We start from the raw sequence: 6,627 nt of genomic DNA on the forward strand, positions 1-6,627 counted from the left end.
TGTTAGGTGATGAAGCAAGAAGACAATGGAGCAAGAAAAGCTTGGAAATAGGAGGAATAGCAAGTTGGCAACTTGGAAACCAAGTTGGCAACGCCCATTTTGTGCAACTAGGAGCAAACAGCACGTTGGCAACTTGGAAACCAAGTTGCCAACGCCCATTTGGTGCTGCCAGGGAAGAACAGCATGTTGGCAACTTGGAAACCAAGTTGGCAACGTGCTAGTGTGTGTTCAGCAGAGTTGGCAACTTGACCTCCCCCTCTTCAAGGATGAATAACTTGAACCACAGAGATCCAATTGACATGCTTCCAATTGTGTTGAGAAGTTGACATCCAGAGCTTTCCAATGATATATAATAGTCCATAATGGAGCATGAAATGGAAGCTCAAATTAGAGGCAATTTTAAGCCCCAAGAACAAGGAAATAGAGCATTGCACATTGCCAACTTGAGGACCAAGTTGGCAACGCCAAGAAGCTACCAGGGGAGATGTTGGCACGTTGTCTCTGGCGTGTTTGCCAACAACGTGGGCAACAATGCCCAAGCAAGAAGAAGAAGAGAGCCTGGCGTTGTTGCTGGCGTGTTTGCCAACAACTTGGGCAACAACGCCCAGGCAGCTCAACATTGCCCTCTTCAAAGGCTTGTATCTTGAGCTAGAAAACTACAAATGAGGTGAACTCAGTGGCATTAGAAAGTAGACATCAAGAGCTTTTCAACCATATATCATAGTGAGGTATTGGAGTTCATTTGAAGGTTCAAAAGCCAGCTTCATTTAGAGCCCCAGAAACCTTGGGCGTTATCCTGGGCGTGATTACCAAAAACGCCAGGCAGCCTGACGATACCTTCTTCAAAGGAGCATAACTTGAGCTATAAAGATCCAATTGAGGTGATTCTAGTTGTGTTGGAAAGCTGACATTCAGAGCTTTCCAACCATGTATAATAGTCTATGGTGAAGCACAAAATTGAAGCTCAAACAAGAGGTAACTTTGGGCACTAAAAGCTGAATTCAGAAAAGGCCAAGTGTTTAGCAACAACTTGGGCTGGCAACGCCCAAGCACCAAGCCTGGTGCCCAGAAAATTCCCTGCACGTTGCCAACGTGCTACAAGCTAGCGTTTTTGGCAACAACGCCTATTTTGGGCCAGAATCTATGAAGAAATGGCTCTTGTTCTCTACACCCTTTTCAAAGGCAACTTCTTCCTTCATTGGACCAGGAACTTAATAATGGAAAAGCCCACATTGCCAACCCAATTGAGGACCTCCAAATGAGCTTTAGGAGTAGTATAAATAGAGTAGAATTTTGTACTTGGGGGTGGCCTTCCACACTTAGAGACTCTTACTTTGCACTTTTAGTTTACTTTTACAGCATTCATCTCTTTTGGGGGATATACCCGAAGGCTATTTTTTGTCTTTCTTGCAACTTTCAAATTTCAGTTTTAAAAGAACTTCTTCTTCTTCATTCTTCATTTCTTCTCTATTCAATTTTAATGTTTATCTTTGCAATTGTTGTTGAATTTAGAGCTATGATTCACGAAACCCCCACCTTTATTAGGGTGAAGAGCTCTGTTTATTTGAATGGGTTGACAACAATTCTTCTCTTTCTCAATTCAAGTGGTTCATCCAAGAGGAAACTCTTGTTCTTCATAGATTCAATTACATTCGAGAGAAGGATTGAATCTATATGAATTGTATGGTGAACTTGAGAAAGAATCCATAGAATTCAGTTTAGAGTTATCCTTTCATGGTTTCTTTGATCAATACACTTTGGGTTGGTATGTGAGATGTAACCTCCCTTGGTTGAGATCCTGGAAGTTGTGTGGCTTTGGATTAGAAATTGAGCTTCACCTCTTCTCATGACCAATTAGATCACGAGAGTGGCAATTGATTGTGTTGAGAGAAATTGGATTGCCAAGAGATTGGGATCCAATTATTTACAATCTGCCATGGATCTATACCCATGATTGAGAAGGAGTTGAACCAAGTTAATCCATGATAATTTACATCTCTGATCCCTAATGATTTCTCCATCATTAATTCTCATCTCTTTTGTTCTTTAGTTATTTTGAATACCCACTATCCAATTCCCTTTTACTTTCTTGCAATTTATCATTCTGTCACTTATGTTCTGTTTCCCATTTCCTGCAATATATTCTTCTGCTCTCTAAATTCTGCAACATTTACCTTCTTGCAATTTACTTTCCATGTCATTTAAGTTTTTTGCACTTTAATTTTCAGCTATTTACTTTCATTTTCTTCCTTTATTCTAGTTCTTTAAATTCCTTGTCATTTAATTTTCTGTAAGTACATCCAAAAATCAATTCTCATGAATTCAAAACCATGTTTGCTTGACTAAATATACCATTTAACTAAAATTGCTTAATCTACCAATCTCCGTGGGATCGACCTCACTCTTAGTGAGTTTTATTACTTGATGCGACCCGGTATACTTGCCGGTAATTACGTGAATTCTTAATTTTTGCGTATCAAGTTTTTGGCGCCGTTGCCGGGGATTGTAAAAGATTGACAATGATTAAGTGAATGGTAGTTTAGATTAAGCATTTTCTTTGTTTTTGCTTTGTACAGTTCTTTTATTTTTTTTTGTTTTCTTTTTGACACTAAGGTGTTTGTGTTATTGCCTCACTAAGAAATTCTCATCTGAGACATGAATTTCAATTGCTTTGGTGATTGTGTTTTATAAAACTTAAATAGAGTTCACCTCATCTTTTGATCAAACAAACTTTCTGGGATATCACCCACCACCACCAATCTCTAATGGTGGCTGGGAATATCACCAAGAATTTGCAAATCCTGAGCACTGCAATCCAGGGAGAATTTCTCAGAACCACAAGATGAGCCAGAGAATCATATGGGATACCAACCACCACCACAAAATGATTCATATCATTATCCTCGTGGTGGATGGGAATATCAACAAGAAATGATGGATCATGAACAATCAACCCAAATGGGATATGCCCCAAGGTCACATAATGATCAAGCAAGTTACATGGAGTATTTTCCACCACCACAAAATGATTCAAGTGACCATACTAATTGTGGTTGGGAAAATCAAGATCAAGAAATGATGGGATTTGAGCAATCAAACCAAATGGGATACTTCCCATGAACACAAAATGATTCATACTCCTATGAATGGGACAACTATCCAAATTGTAATTGGGAAGGACAAAACCAAGGAGAATTCAATGTTTCTTGTCCCATCTATCAAGAGCCAGCACCTCTTAATTATCCAACCTCACCTCCAAATTCATTCCATATCCCGCAACAACACTTCACTACAACATCCACACATCCACAAAATCTACCCCAACCTTCTCCTCTCTTGCTACAAATAGAACAATGCCTCCAAAGTGTCCTAGACACTCAAGAGAAAAGTAGAGAACTCTTGGAAGGACAAGAAATCATCTTCAAGAAAATAGATGGGCACTTAGAGCAAATAAGGAAACACTTCGGGTTGCCAAGCAGTGAGAATGAAGACCAATTTGTGGGTGAGGAAGTGGAAAAAGAAGAACAAAAGGTCCCTGTGTCAAGTGAAAGTGCAATGAAGGATGAGGAACATGAGCCACGGATTCCATGTCCACAGAGGCTAATTGAAGTGACAATGGAACATGAAGATTCCCTCCCAAAGGACTTAATGGAAAATCATGAAGAAGAAATGGAGGAAGAAAATCAAGGAGATTCACATTCAATTGAAGAAGAGAAGTGCATAGAGGAAGGGCTCATGGAATCACCAATTCAAGAGGCTCTTGATGAAGACAAAACTCCAATAATCACACAGCAACCAAGTCTTGAATCCAAAGAAGTGAAGGCAATTAAAAAAAGCACCAAGAAGAGGATTGTGACCAAGATACCAAGGACAAAATGCAAGAGAAGGTCAACTGCAGCACATCGCTCCCCTGAACCAGCAAGCAAGCTCAATCAAGCTATGTACAAAAGGAGGCTTGCTGAGAGGAGACCAAAAAAGGGGACACTAGCTGAATCTTCTCCCCCCTTAAGGTCATTCTTATTAACAAACTGGAAGAAGAGGAAGAAAGTGAACAACAAGTCAACCATAGGTATAATTTCTCTTTTCTGCTTTGTTTTCGTTCTTTGTTTTATTTAAATTCAATAAATTGGCATATGGTTACATTCTAAGTTTGGTGTTGCCCTGCAACAAATTATTTTCAACTCTTTTGGATGATTGTATCATTTCTACATGAAAGTGTCACACTAAGATTCTAAGTTTGGTGTGCCACTTATTTTTCTATGCAACTCATCCAGCAACATCACTTGTCTGCATAATCATATTGCCTTTGCATTGTTATTTTTCTTTTGTTTTGACATTTCGTTTGCATTCTCTATGTTTTAGTCACTTCTTTATTTTTATGTTTTCTTTTATTAACTATTTTTGTTAATACATCACCAAGAGATCCTTATTCATGACAGATTCTTAGCTTGGTGATTGTATTTAACATACAACAGTTTCATTTGCTTAGTTTTAATTCAAATAAATTGACATATGATTGCATTCTAAGTTTGGTGTGCCACTTATATTTTTATGCAATGTATCATGCACACCAACTTATATCTGCAATCACTATGTCTCTGTCTCTTGTGCCTTGATTTTTATCTTAAATTTTGCTTGCTCAAAACACATGTACTGCTAACATTTCATTGTGTAAGACATTCATGATCCATCATAGTCCCATCCATGATCTATCTTAGCCCCACAGCCACGGTTCTAATTGTTGCTTGAGGACAAGCAATTATTCTAAGTTTGGTGTGGGAAATGGGAGAATGGGAGGAAGATGACAACAATAGAGAAGATGAATTACAAGGTTTTAAAGTTCTTTTTCCTCTCATTTGTTTCCAGCACTTTAAATTGCATGATTGTCTTATTACCTTCTCTGTATACATGTGTGGTATGAATAGGCATAGTTCGATTTCTAAATTGCAACATGCTGCTGTGACATTATGACTACCAACTTGAGTTTTGTGAATTCAAAAGCAAAAAGCATCATGATCATAAACAAACAAGGAATTAAAGAAGAATTTAGCATGTGCATACAAGTATTGGAAAGCTAGTATGATTGATTGTTGCTCAATTGCATTAGATTTAATTTAATTGAAGTTTTCATCTAGGACATTTTGTGAAATCTTTTGAAATCATGAAAACCTTAAAAAAAAGCAAAAAAGGCAAGAAAAGAAAAAGGGAAAGAATGAGAAAGCTGAAGGCTCTGGGTACCAATGGCAATTTATTTGTTAAGTACTTGTGGTGTTTATGTATCAAGCCAAATGTTTGAAAACAAAACACTTAGAAGTCAAGGCTAAGCTCAAGTGCAAAAGCACTCCCTCAAAGCTCAAGGTTCTGAGCATCAATGATTAGAGAGTCAAAGAAAAGAAAAAAAAATGAGCTTAATGAAGTCCTCTAATTAAATGCTTGTGGTGCTTACGGTAATACTTGAAAACAAAGCATTTAGAATCGTAGCTTTGTTATTAACTCATGGGGCAAAACACCCAAAAGGAGAAGCTAATAAGAAAATCAAAAACTTGTTTCAAGGAAGAATTATAAGAAAAAGATTTCATAAAGTGAGCTAGATAGAAGCATCAATCATTTACATTTCTTTTGTGATTGTAGCATGCATAGAAAACTAGCTTGCCATGAACATTAACTTGCTACTCTTCTAACCTTGGATTGTCAATCTCTATTGCATGATTCTTTTCTTGCTTGAGGACAAGCAAGGTTTAAGTTTGGTGTTGTGATGCATTCACATATTTGCTATTTTAACTAGTTAGTTTAGTTAGCTTTAGTTCAATTTCGTTCATTATTACTAAAATAAACAAGCAATTTTGTGAGTTTTTCTCCATGCATCCATGAACCAAGAACTAAGTGAAATTTGACATAATCTATGCAAATGATTCAAGAAGTTTATATGCAAGTTGATGTGAATGATTTCCTTGAAATTTAATGCATAAGATGGCAAAACTTTGAGGAAAATTCTTTGGTTTATGTTAGGTGATGAAGCAAGAAGACAATGGAGCAAGGAAAGCTTGGAACAAGGAGGAATAGCAAGTTGGCAACTTGGAAACCAAGTTGGCAACGTGCTAGTGTGTATCCAGCAGGCAGCTTGACCTTACCCTCTTCAAAGATGAATAACTTGAACCACAGAGATCCAATTGACATGCTTCCAATTGTGTTGAGAAGTTGACATCCAGAGCTTTCCAACAATATATAATAGTTCATAATGGAGCATGAAATGGAAGCTCAAATTAGAGGCAACTTTAAGCCCCAAGAACAAGGAAATAGAGCATTGCACATTGCCAACATGAGGACCAAGTTGGCAACGCCAGGAAGCTACCAGGAGAGATGTTGGCACGTTGTCTCTGGCGTGTTTGCCAACAACGTGGGTAGCAACGCCCAAGCAAGAAGAAGAAGAGAGCCTGGCATTGTTGCTGGCGTGTTTGCCAACAACTTGGGCAACAACGCCCAGGCAGCTCAACATTGCCCTCTTCAAAGGCTTGTATCTTGAGCTAGAAAACTCCAAATGAGGTGAACTCAGTGGCATTGGAAAGTAGACATCAAGAGATTTCCTACCATATATCATAGTGAGGTATTGGAGTTCATTTTAAGGTT

The sequence above is a fragment of the Arachis duranensis genome, chromosome 1, assembly GCF_000817695.3.
Source record: "Arachis duranensis cultivar V14167 chromosome 1, aradu.V14167.gnm2.J7QH, whole genome shotgun sequence".
NCBI classification, from domain to species: Eukaryota; Viridiplantae; Streptophyta; class Magnoliopsida; order Fabales; family Fabaceae; genus Arachis; species Arachis duranensis.